This window comes from Oncorhynchus tshawytscha, linkage group LG21 (assembly GCF_018296145.1).
Source record: "Oncorhynchus tshawytscha isolate Ot180627B linkage group LG21, Otsh_v2.0, whole genome shotgun sequence".
Taxonomy (NCBI): Eukaryota; Metazoa; Chordata; class Actinopteri; order Salmoniformes; family Salmonidae; genus Oncorhynchus; species Oncorhynchus tshawytscha.
In genome coordinates this window covers 8,866,264-8,879,454 of record NC_056449.1, presented here as the reverse complement: position 1 = coordinate 8,879,454, position 13,191 = coordinate 8,866,264, and positions in this window count along the sequence as shown.

Here is a 13,191-nt window from a genome sequence, read left to right as displayed (position 1 = left end):
CGCCAACATTCAAAAGTGACCAAAACATCAGCCAGGAAGCATAGGAACTGAGAAGTGGTCTGTGGTCACCACCTGCAGAACCACTCCTGTCTGTCTTGCTAATTGCCTATAATTTCCACCTGTTGTCTATTCCATTTGCACAACAGCATGTAAAATGTATTGTCAATCAGTGTTGCTTCCTAAGTGGACAGTTTGATTTCACAGAAGTGTGATTGACTTGGAGTTACATTGTGTTGTTTAAGTGTTCCCTTAATTTTTTGGAGCAGTGTATATATATATATATATATATATAAAAACAAATAACAAATAAAAGTAACAAGTAATTAAAGAGCAGCAGTTAAATAACAATAGCGAGACTATATACAGGAGGGTACCAGTACAGAGTCAATGTGCGGGGGCACTGGTCCTAATGCTATGATGGAACAGCCCTATTCTTACAAATGGACTGATATTGTATGGAGAAAAACTAAATGGCAGAGGCCTACAGTATATTATCTATAATCTCCATTAAATTATGGTCACCGTGGAGAAGTGTTTATTTTCATATAACTAGCACCAGTACTTCTTCATTTGTTGTCCTCTGCTTAATACCAAACAGCACAAAGAAAGTGTTATCAGATAATATCAACACAATACTTCATTATAGGACTGTGTTGGTGTGGAGACTATGACATTAGGCTGAAAATAGAAGTAGTCATGAGAAACGTCTGCAAACATTTTTTCTTCTTCCCTTGGCTGGCGAAACGTACTGAAAAATGACCTGTCAGCCCCCACATCTATCAAGCAGAATAGTATGCCTTCACAGGAGAGGCTATTACCACCATTGAAAAACTGTCTTAATAAACGTTTCGCACACACGCTCACATTTACAGTTTCTTTCTTCTGTTTCCTTTCATGAGTCTTATCCAATCATGGCTGTCAGGTCAAATTTAAATAGAGCCCAGCTCAGTTATCATGAGAGCCTACCCACACTGCTGGATTAGCTGTGGACAAGAGGAGACAGAGAGGAGGATCTAGTCCTTGCTGTGAAGTGTATGGCATTCTGCTGGGTGCCACTAAAGGCTTGATGTTCACAAATTTCATGGCCACTATTCTCTCCACAAATCACAGATTATCTGTCCCTTCCTCCTCTCCCCCCTCCTACCCCTCGTATGTTCCCTGCTCGGAGCCTTCCGCTTTTACATTGAGGTCCTTGAGGTGCCTGTGTTAAATGTTCGGCGGCCGTAGCAGAGGGCTAAGTGTGCGCTGAGTTATGTTGACAGAAACATTGCTTCACGGGAGCAACCCCTGCCTCCTTCCTCCTGCACCACCCCCATCCCTTTCATAGTGACATTTCTTGAATGAATGATACTGTATTTAGGGGCCAGATGGAATTTCACTTGAGCAATGAAATGACCCATTGTTAAAGGAATGGAAAACTAATGCAATCAAGCCATTGATTTTCAGATAGAAAATGTCCATGCGGTGATCCATTGGAGGCAATACATCCAGTGTATAAATAAGAAGGCTTTGTGCTAAGCCTATAACAGTACAGAGAAACAGATGTTCTACTCCTTTGAATTGTGATACACTATTGGGGGAATGCTATATTGGAATACTGTTCCTCAGAAATATAGTACACAGGAAAGTGGAATTTGCCCTCATATTATGCTATTGTGTCCCCTAGCTTATTTTTACCTAAGAGCGGAAGACCCATGAAGCAAAATACAGGTCTACGTACACAAAAAAATTATATGGAAAGCAATTAAATGTATTTACATCGATTTAGACAGGGGGACAACACTGTTTCATGAAGGGGCCTGACCCGCTTCAGCAATTGTAGTGGAAACACTGCTTAATACTGCAGGTTTTGTCTTGCGCATTTCCTATTTGTCACAGATCAGAAATGAAAGAGGCATTTCCCACATGGGTTATTCCAACCAAAACGATTGGTGACTGAGGTACTATCAGACATTTTTCTCTCGTGCTTAAGTCATAATTCTCTTCCCAAGTGAATATGCTTGGCACAGCACTGCTCAACGGTTGACAGTTACTGTCACCTGGTGAAACTCAAACTCTCGCTCGCAGTCCAATCCTACTCCATCTCTCACCCACTGACAGCTAGACCTATACCTATTCTTATACTTGATTGAATTCATATTTTTTTGTGGCAGTAGTGTCGAATTGATTTACAACATCAACAAGTAAGAAGCTAGTTTTCATTTCTAGTCTTCTGTTAGCCCTATACTATGGTATGCAACCTAGTTGTGGGTACGTAGCCTTCATAAACCAATTTAATGCAGACAGAGAACTAAATAGTAGAAGTGACTGTGCTCTGTGCTTCTGTTTATGAAAATCCCCATCAAGGTCAGTGAAATTAGGAAAGGTGTCGCAATATACTGGGGATACCAGTACTTACAGTACACAATACCAGAAAGAATTTAACTTCAAAGTCTCGTCATATCAGTAGGACGTTAAATTGACGGAGAGCCATGAAATAACCCTTCCAGGACTGAAGCCCCAAAAGATCCACATCAATAGGCTTCTTTAACTTTAATAAGAAATACATAGCAAGCAAGTACAATTTTTGTTTTATTCTACACCCGAGCCAGACATCTTGAGAAGAATAGAGTTTTTCCGATGTCAATTCCGTAAAGCACGCACAGCAAATTTCACACAACCATTTTGCGCTCTGCTGATAAAACACATTGAAAGCCCAATGACACAGACAATGCCTTCAGATGAGGGAAGAGCGACGTTCCCTTTCTCTCGCTCCTTTTCCATCAATGTCCCAAAAAACCTAGTGAACAGTAGTATTGGAAAAGAAAAATGTCATAAAAACAGACTATGGCATTCACAGATACACTTCAAAAGAGCAGGACAAATCATTTGGCTGAGGATGAAGCCATCATACAAAACATGTTCATTTGAAAAAAACGCAGCAGCTGATAGCACTCCTTTCGCAAATGATTAAAGCATCTCTTTCTCTGGCATGGATGCCATTGTTTCAAGTGCTATTTGTGATAACACTTCTTAGAGCCAATCGGTAAGGTCCAACACAATGACACTAGAACTGTGCACCTGCCAGCCACTCTCTCTCCCAGCCAGTGTTTTCAGCTCAGCTCATCTCATCTGCATACTGGAATTCACAGCTCTTTAATCAAATCCAAAATCAAATCTAATTTTATTTGTCACCTGCACCAAATACAACAAGTGTAGGTAGACCTTACAGTGAAATGCTTACTTACAAGCCCTTAACCAACAATGCAGATTTTTAGGGATTTTTTAAAGAAAATTCCCCCAAAAAACAAGAGATAAAGAATAACAAATAATTAAAGAGCAGCAGTAAATAACAATAGTGGGGCTAAATACAAGGGGTACCGGTACAGAGTCAATGTATCAATGTGTGGGGGGCGCCGGTGTTGAGGTAATTATGTACATGTAGGTAGAGTTATTAAAGTGGTTATGCATAGATAATAACAGAGTAGCAGCGGGGGGGGACAATGCAAATAGTCTGGGTAGCCATTTGATAAGCTGTTCAGGAGTCTTATGGCTTGGGGATACAAGCTGTTTAGAAGCCTCTTGGACCTAGACTTGGCGCTCCGATACCGCTTGCTGTGCGGTAGCAGAGATAACAGTCTATGACTAGGGTGGCTGGAGTCTTTGACCATTTTTAGGGCCTTCCTGTGACACCGCCTGGTATAGAGGTCTTGGATGGCAGGGAGCTTGACCCCAGTGATATACTGGGCTGTACGCACTACCCTCTGTAGTGCCTTGTGGTCGGAGGCCGAGCAGTTGCCATTCCAGACAGTGATGCAACCCGTCAGGATACTCTCGATGGTGCAGTTGTAGAACCTTTTGAAGATATGAGGACCCATGCCATATCTTTTCAGTCTCCTGAGGGGGGATAGGTTTTGTTGTGCCCTCTTCACAACTGTCTTGGTGTTCTTGGACCATGTTAGATTGTTGGTGATGTGGATCCCAAGGAACTTGAAGCTCTCAACCTGCTCCACTACAGCCTCGTCGATGAGAATGGGGGACATGCTCGGTTCTCTTTTTCCTGTAGTCCACAATCACCTCCTTTGTCTTGATCACGTTGAGGGAGAGGTTGTTGTGCTTGCACCACATGGTCAGGCCTCTGACCTCCTCCCTTGTTGGTGATCAGGCCTAACACTGTTGTGTCATCAGCAAACTTAGTGTTGGAGTCGTGCCTGGCCGTGCAGTCACGAGTGAACATGAAGTACAGGAGGGGACTGAGCACGCACCCCTGAGGGGCCCCCGTGTTGACGATCAGCATGGGGGATGTGTTGCTACCTACCCCTACCACCTGGGGGCGGCCCGTCAGGAAGTCAAGGATCCAGTTGCAGAGGGAGGTGTTTACTCCCAGGGTCCTTAGCTTAGTGATGAGCTTTGAGGGCGCTATGGTGTTGAACGCTGAGCTGTAGTCATTGAATAGCATTCTCACATAGGTGTTCCTTTTGTCCAGGTAAGAAAGGACAGTGGGGAGGGCAACAGAGATTGCATCATCTGTGGATCTGTTTGGGCGGTATGCAAATTGAGTGGGTCTAGGGTGTTGATGTGAGCCATGACCAGCCTTCAAAGCACTTCATGACTAAAGACATGAGTGCTACAGGTCTGTAGTCATTTAGGCAGGTTACCTTAGTGTTGTTGGGCACAGGGACTATGATGGTCTGCTTGAAACATGTTGGTATTATAGACTCAGACAGGGAGAGGTTGAAAATGTCAGTGAAGATACTTGCCAGTTGGTCAACGCATGCTCGGAGTACACGCCCTGGTAATCCGTCTGGCCCAGCGGCCTTGTGAATGTTGACCTGTTTAAAGGTCTTACTCACATCGGCTGCAGAGAGCGTGATCACACAGTCGTCCAGAACAGCTGATGCTCTCATGCATGTTTCAATGTTACTTGCCTCGAAGCGAGCATATAAGTTATTTAGCTCGTCTGGTAGGCTTGTGTCACTGGGCAGCTATCGGCTGTGCTTCTCTTTGTACTCTGTATTAGTTTGCAAACCCTGCCATATCAGACGAGCGTCGGAGCCAGTGTAGTACGATTCGATCTTAGTCCTGTATTGACGCTTTGCCTGCTTGATGGTTCGTCAGAGGGCATAGCGGCTTTCTTATAAGTTTCCGGGTTAGAGTCCCGCTCCTTTAAATCAGCAGCTCTACCCTTTAGCTCAGTGCAAATGTTGCCTGTAATCCATGGCTTCTGGTTGGGGTATGTACGTACAGTCATTTGTCATTTATTAACAAATAAAAGGACATGGCTGACATGCCTGCTTTAAAAGATTTATGTGAGGGAAAATGAAATGGATTATGGAGTCAGGTCCCTGTAAATCAAGTCAGCACTTCCGGCTCTTTTATTAATCTCCGGAGGAAACTGCGTTGCCTAATGAAGATTTTACATCTGGACCTCTCCTGGAAGCACTCATATTTTACCTCAGCTCCTCACATCATCTTCCAAACCAGTGGAGCGTGCAGTAAACATATATTTGGAGGTGGCCATACCTTTTCCCCCTGCGGTCCGTCTGGGGAGTTTTTGGAAGAGAACATTCAATTACAGAGCGCTTAAAGAAGTCATATCTCTCCCCTGACCACCTCTCAGACCACCATGTTGTTTTGTCAACTTGGCTCATTCAAAGTTGCTGGTGAATAAAATGAAATAAAAAAAGTGCTGAGACCATTTCTCTTTTTTTGCCGGTGTCCTTCTGTTCACTTTTCTAATCCATTTGGCACAGTCACAGCTGATGATGTTATGTGTTATTATTAACTGAGTATGGGGGGACATGTGGGTTTGAATCCCAGGCCTATGCTAGGAAGCCATTGTAGTTTCCCAGCATGCCCACAATCGAGTTCTTCAAATGGCTCTAGCTTGAGCTCAACTATCAATTCTGTCCACACTATTGACCATTTAGGGGTTTATGCTGGAGTTTCGTGAGGACAGTGGGGGCATTGGCGCACAGCCTCCCACGGCAAAGGAGAATGGGGCGCCGGGCAGTGTCGGGCGGACCACATGGGTTTGATCACCGCAGTCAGCCTCCATCCCTCTTAATCCATCCGAGGCGTCTCCCCATGTCCCTTTTTCACAAGTTCAGAGCTAGCGCTTTGCCCATTACCACCTCAGGCTGAGGCTGCCCTTCTCTGGACTAACCTGACATTCAGTCGCTATTTAGAGCCATTAGGCCACCAAGGTCAGAAATTAACTTACATTTTCACAGCTTCGGGCTGCACTGTTCTTTTTCTATGTCTAGTTGTTTTGTCAGCAGACTCCACACAGAGCATTAAATTGCTTATTAGCCTGGGCGTGTGGTCCATCATAAAGCTGGAAAGGGAAAGTAGGGACGAAAGCAGGGACATTCAAGTCGGCGTTTTAGTTATCGTTTGTGCAGCAGCTTTTAATTAGGAATTTTCTGGGAAACCTGCAGGAAACGAATGGAGGCCAATCTGTTTTACTGAGGTAGAGATGGGTGAAAGAGCCTAGAGATGCCATTTTAATCTAATCTAAGATCGATTTTTATAGGATAACGACTTGGGATAGCCAATGACAACTGACAGCAGAATATTAACCAGCAGTGAGAATCTCGGAGGCTCCACCAGTGTTAATTTGATAGAAGCGTCCAGGCTCATACATTTCCTGATGGAGTTGAAGTGGAGGAAATCAGAATGAGCAGGGCAAAGACAGGCGGGTGAGCCGAGAGGCCAAACTGCTCTAAACAAGCCTTCAAAACATCAAAGGAAAATCGCCCATCTTCAATTTCAACAACACTTAGAAGCAGCATCGCTGTGAAAAACCCAAGTGTAATTTTCAAGAGATTATACGTGTGAAAACGCATTACGAAAGGTGGAAAAGACAGAGGAACAATTGAATGGTTACATATTGAAGATGATAACTAAGCATCTTGGGGTTAAAGCTGGAATCTGTAGCGGTGAAACTGCCACGTCCGATTGTGATATAACAACAACAAAGACGTTACTTCAAACAATGAACACTTTTTCTCCCTCTGACATCATTGCACATCGTTGCACGTGCGACAGAAGAGCAGGTACAGGATTGTATTTGTACCACGATGCTAGATGCTAATTTCCTAAAAACAAAAACAATAACAAATGTGCCTGGGAGGCGGCCAGTGGCGGCCAATAACTCAATACCACTTTCTTCAACAGCAGCTTGTTTTCTCCAAGTAATGTTTTTAATGGGTATTCATCTTTTGTCCATTGATTGGATTTATAAAGCACTTTTTCTAGATGCTTAACATTGTATGGGGGGCATCTACCATGGGGCAATGCCACGTTGGGATTTGCCTCGACCAGAGGAAAGAGTGCCCCTACTGGCCATCCAACACCCCTTTCAGAAGTGCCTGGTTTTCCATCCCGGTGAGGTACCAACCAGGATCAAACCTGCTTAGCTGCAGAGGCAAGCCAGCAGTGGGACATGCATTCCTGTTAGATACATACTTCAATGTCAATAAAACAAGCCTGCTTCATCCTTTTCTTCTTATGTTTTTTGTTTCCATCTTGTTGCAGTCTACTGACAAACCGAGAGACAACATTATGTACTTAATGAAACAGGGACAAACTCAGGGAGGTGAAGCACATGGAATTCATGGGGGATCTTCAATGGGCGGTAGAGAGATACAAGACATGCCTGATAAAGACAGAGAAGGAGACACTCATAGACAGCCTTCACCAAAAATATAGTAGCTGTGGTATGATTTCTCAAGAGAAAATCAGAGCAGTGTTTTATAGTCTTTTACTGTGGAACCTTTCTTACATAATGTGATACAATTTTAGCGTCACAGTCTGTTTCATGCGGGGTTCATTATGCTGTTTTTGTTGGTTCATTAACAATAATGCCTGAAAATGAACTGGAATTTCACTATACTTTGAAATGAACTCCTGGCACAAGTTTTGCTCCTACAGAGAGCCCTTAGAGTAGAACACTCAGACAGAGTAGAACACATAGTCCCTCACAATTCATTTTACAGTAAAATCATTGTCCTTCGAGCAATATCCGTGGAACTAAGTCCAAGTGTCACTTTCCAGGGAGGTAGTCTCCGGCTGTAAATTCATTTCAATTTTCCACTCACAAATTCTAGAGCAGGCTATAGCTCAAATCAAAAAAACTGTAAGAAATACATTGAGTTTAAGTAATAATACATTCAGTATAAACAGGAAAAGAGTACAAAAAAGAAGTGGGCTTCCACCCCCGACCTCCCATCCAATTCCCACAACCCCGCCAACTTGTCTTCAATGTGCTGTAGCCACACAAGAAAGTAATCCCAGTATGTATGACACCACCGTACATTGTCCATTGTTCACTAATTGCCGTGTCATCACTGTGTAAATGTACTTGACCATAGTCAATATAATTAGAACAACGTCAATGCTCAGCAATAATAGTAATATTGTTGCTGGTGCCCAAAGATGAGGGGATGTCCTCATCATTGTCTTGTTCTGAAGCCAGCATCATATTGGCGGCAGGTAACCGAGTGGTTAGAGCGTTGGACTAGTAACCGGAAGGTTGCAAGATTGAATCCCCGAGCTGACAAGGTAAAAATCTGTTGTTCTACCCCTGAACAAGGTAGTTAACCCACTGTTCCTAGGCTGTCATTGAAAATAAGAATTTGTTCTTAACTGACTTGCCTAGTTAAAAATAAAATGAATACCCATAGGCTAGGCTGCAGGATTGTGCATGGATAGCATACCTGAATAATGTCATGGGGGACCATCTGCTGGCTTGTCCCCTTGAGTGTTGGGTTTGATGTGCTTCTCAAAGAAGTCTTGTGCTACCTTGGCAGTGGAAAACGTGCATGTTCTGTTCTGTTCAGGAAGGTCAAGATGAGTTTTGCCAGGTGGATGAAGCCGCATCTCAGGTTTAGCTTGGGTAGCGGGGATCTCACCTCGTTGTAGGTCTCCCTCTGTTTTAGCAGTTCAGCACTCAGTTCTGGGTAGATGCTGATCCTCTTCCCTGCATAGGTCAGACCCCCGGATTCCGTTGCAAGGCGAACAATTCACTTCTTGACTTTAAAGCTGTGGCTCTGTACAATCATACAGTGAGAGTCGTAAGCCAGCCAGCTTTTCTCTGACTAAAGATCATAGCAATGAGCAGTAGAGAGGCTGAGGCCCACTAGTATATAGCCAGCTCCCCAGCCCCTACTCCTCATTCACATATCCGTGAAATGTCAGCCTTTTCAGCACGCTCGTGAAAAGTGAGCTGTAAACTCGCCTTGACCTCGGGCGGAAAAATGACAAAAATGCCTTGTCATTTCCACGCTGTGAAGAACAAACTAATCTGTGGCGTGTGGCTGCACCACAAGCCCTTGCCTCAGCCACAACCTAGAGAGAGAGAGAGAGAGAGGGAGAAACACAGAGAGAGGGAGAGAAAGGAGAGAAAGACAGAAAGAGGGAGAAAGAGAGAAAGAGGCAGAGTAATGGGACGAACGAGAGGGAGACGGGATGAAAGAGAGAGAGAGAGAAAAAGAGAAAGAGGGAGAGAGGATGAAAGAGAGAGGGAGTGTGGCGGTCCTTATTAAATTCGACCAACATTTATTCCAAATGTTAATTTCATTGCGCTATCAGGGCAGTTCCAGGGGTGAGAAATGAAGGCATAGCAGGAACAAATTGCTTTCATGTACAGAGAGCATTCCCCCTGGATGGCAGCGTGCAGGACGCGTCTCCTCTAATTAAATTCCTCCCATTGTATTTAAAACCATATGATGTAATTAGAACATTTAGTTCCATTTAATACACCCACATTTTTCCCCCTCCCCTCCTCAATTCCAAAATGCAATTACATTTGGGTTTGATGCGGTGTCCCTGAGTCCTTGTCAAGAGAGTTGCTATAGAGATGACCATCAGGATAGAGCCTGTGCCAGGCAATCCTTCAATGTTGCACACACACACCCACGCTCTCCCTCGCTAACTGTTTTCACTGCCCTCACCTGCACACACACACTTTCCATCGGTCTCTACCACAATATCTGCACAAATGCAGACATACACACACACTATTTTCAATCAGACACTGGCCAATAGGGTCTGAGCTTAGACGGCAACCTTTATCATCATCATGAGCAGTACGTACCTGAATAAAGGCAACCTCCCTCTGCACATGACTGAAGACGTCAGCATCCTTCAGTTCGGCTGGCGCCGAGCCAAACTCGGCTAGGCAAACCCAACGAGTGTCCATGCATAATCACTTAAAACAAATTTGCTTGAAAATGAGAAAAACGCGGCAATAGTACTGTTTGTCCATTTTGAGCCGCCGTAACCAGTATACACTTCCTCAAAATAGTCAGAATTCATCTAAAATAACTCAATACATCTGTCATTAATTTTTTACTTTTTTTGTAGAGATCTTAGTCGCGCAATTTTACATCTAAGATGTTTGGTTCAGTACTACTCAATGGAAAATTGTACATGAAAACGAGTCGTCTCTCATTGAATGACAACCAACATTTTATTGAAGAATCTCTACTGTTGACCAATCACCGATTTCGGCTTGCCTCGAGAAAAAATGTAGTGTGCCCGAACAGCCCAAAAAAAGTCACAAAATGTCTTCATAATATATGCAGAAACGGTTTTGGCTGGGAAGCATGTGGACGCCTTAACACTTCCCTCTCGACAACTCCCTACCTCCCTCTCCACCTCCCTACCTCCCTCTCCGCCTCCCTCTTCCCTCTCCACCACCCCTCACCAACTCCCTCTCCCTACCTCCCTCTCCACATCCCTACCTCCCTCTCCACATCCCTACCTCCCTCTCCACCTCCCTCACCACGTCCCTACCTCCCTCTCTGCCTCCCTCTTCCCTCTCCATCTCCCTCTCCACCTCCCTAACTCCCTCTCCCTACCGCCCTCTCCACCTCCCTCTTCACCTCCCTACCCCCCTCTCCACCCACATCTCCACCTCTCTACCTCCCACTCCACCTCCCTCTTCATCTACTCAAAGGAACTCTGGAGCCCTGTCAGAGTGACCACTGGGTTCTTGGTCACCTCCCTGACCAAGGCCCTTCTCCCCCGATTGCTCAGTTTGGCCGGGCAGCCAGCTCTAGGAAGAGTCTTGGTGGTTCCAAACTTCTTCCATTTAAGAATGATGGGGGCCACTGTGTTCTTGGGGACCTTCAATTCTGCAGAAATGTTTTAGTACCCTTCCCCAGATATGCACCTCAACACAGTCCTGTCTCGGAGCTCTACGGACAATTCTTTCGATCTCATGGCTTAGTTTTTGCTCTGACTTGCACTGTCAACTGTGGGACCCTATATAGACAGGTGTGTGCATTTCCAAATCATGTCCAATCAATTACCATAGATGAACTCCAATCACGTTGTAGAAACATCGAGGATAATCAATGGAAACAGGAAGCACCTGAGCTAAATTTCATACAAACAAAGGGTCTGAATAGTTATGTAAATAGGTATTTCTGTTTTTTATTTTGCATAAATATGCAAACATTTCAAAAAACCTGTTTTCAATTCATCATTATGGGGTATTGTATGTAGATTGATTAAGAAATATTTGTAGTTAAACCATTTTAGAACAAGGCTGTAACATAACAAAATGTGGAAAATGTCAAAGGGTCTGAATACTTTCCGAATGCACTGTACCTCCCCTACCTCCCTCTCCTCACTCTTTAATTTCCTCTCCACCTCTATCTACCCACTTCCCTCCCTCCTCACCTCTCTCTGCGCCCTCCCCACCTCCCTCCTCTCCCTCCCACCCTCCTCACTTCTCTCTCCACCCTCCCCACCTCTCTCTCTCTCCGCATCTCTCTCAACACCTCTAGCTGAGCTGGTGCCATCTTGAGCTGACTCCTTTATATGGCTTTCTGAGGACATGCCAACAGAAATCAATGCCAATGTGATGGCCCCTACTGTACCACCGTCGTTAAGTCTCTTTTCTCTCTGGCTGAATGGAGTGCATCCCACCTTAGTTAATGACCTTGGCAACAACATTAGGAGACCTCATTCCTTGGTATCCATCGCCATACCAATGTTAACCCCAAACCACACCCATGTCAACAATAACCACCCACTGCATATACAATACAACAATGCAACCCTTAATTTACAGTAGCAAATGCAGTTTTATATCTGGTATATGCAACCTAAAGCTGAAATGTGGGGGGATTTTAAATATTAAAGATCATTTCACAATTCCAATTCTTTATTTTGTACTTTTCTTTATTCATGCTTTCCCAATCAATAGCAAAGATGATCCCTGCAGTCACTGACAGTCTGTGTGGTATCGAGGTCACAGATTTTTAGCTAGGCTGGTCTTTGTATCATGCCAAGTGTATGCATTGGTTTTATATAATGCTGGGATAAGCCATGGGTTCTCAGTGTGTGTGAGTACACAGCTGTCTTAGGCTAAGCACGACCTCCCAATGCATCCGGGGCTCTATTCAAATTCACAGCGTGTTGCTTGCAAAGTAAAATAACAAAGACCATTACAAACATCACTATAACGACGCGCCACTGGTGCCTTCAGAACACCTTATTTGCTTGTAAGTGAAGCAAAGAATTCAAAGGTTTATACCGCCGTGGCGCCTGCACTTCAAGATCTTCCAGTCGATCTAATATTCATAAATCCTAAAGAGGCCTTGGGTTGAAACAATTGCCTTTTTCACTCTGCATGTTCAATTGACGAATAGAGAAATAGCATTAAGAAAGCCTTGCAAATGTAATGACCTTGGAGATGGCTGCTAATTAAAGGCATGCTAACAAAGCCGTTGACGCTGGGCCTACTGACTAGCCTTTGCTTGAAGCTGTTCTGTGTTCCTGTGAAGGAAGGCTGTATACCTGTGAATTTCAGGAGACAACACCAGAGCTTTTTCTCACTCAATCTGGGTGTTATGCAGGCTAACAACAGGGAGTGTGACATGTTAAATGTGAGCCTGACGACGCATCTCATTAGTGGGCCACATTGTGTGTGGGGTGGGAGGGGTTTTGTGTGCATGTGTGTGTGTGTGTGTATTTGTGTTGATTGTTAATAATCTGTCATGTGTGGGCAATGTTCTACCTTCTAACAGATTACTTATGGTGATTCTCTTCTTTGCTGTCAAGACTGGCCCAGAAATATACATTTAATGTCATTATTTTCTCCCCCTTCAACTATCAGCCCACAGACCAGACAAGCCAGGGAAGGCTCCACTGGCATGGCTGACATGAAAGGCCTCATTCCCTCGAGAGACCGGTCAA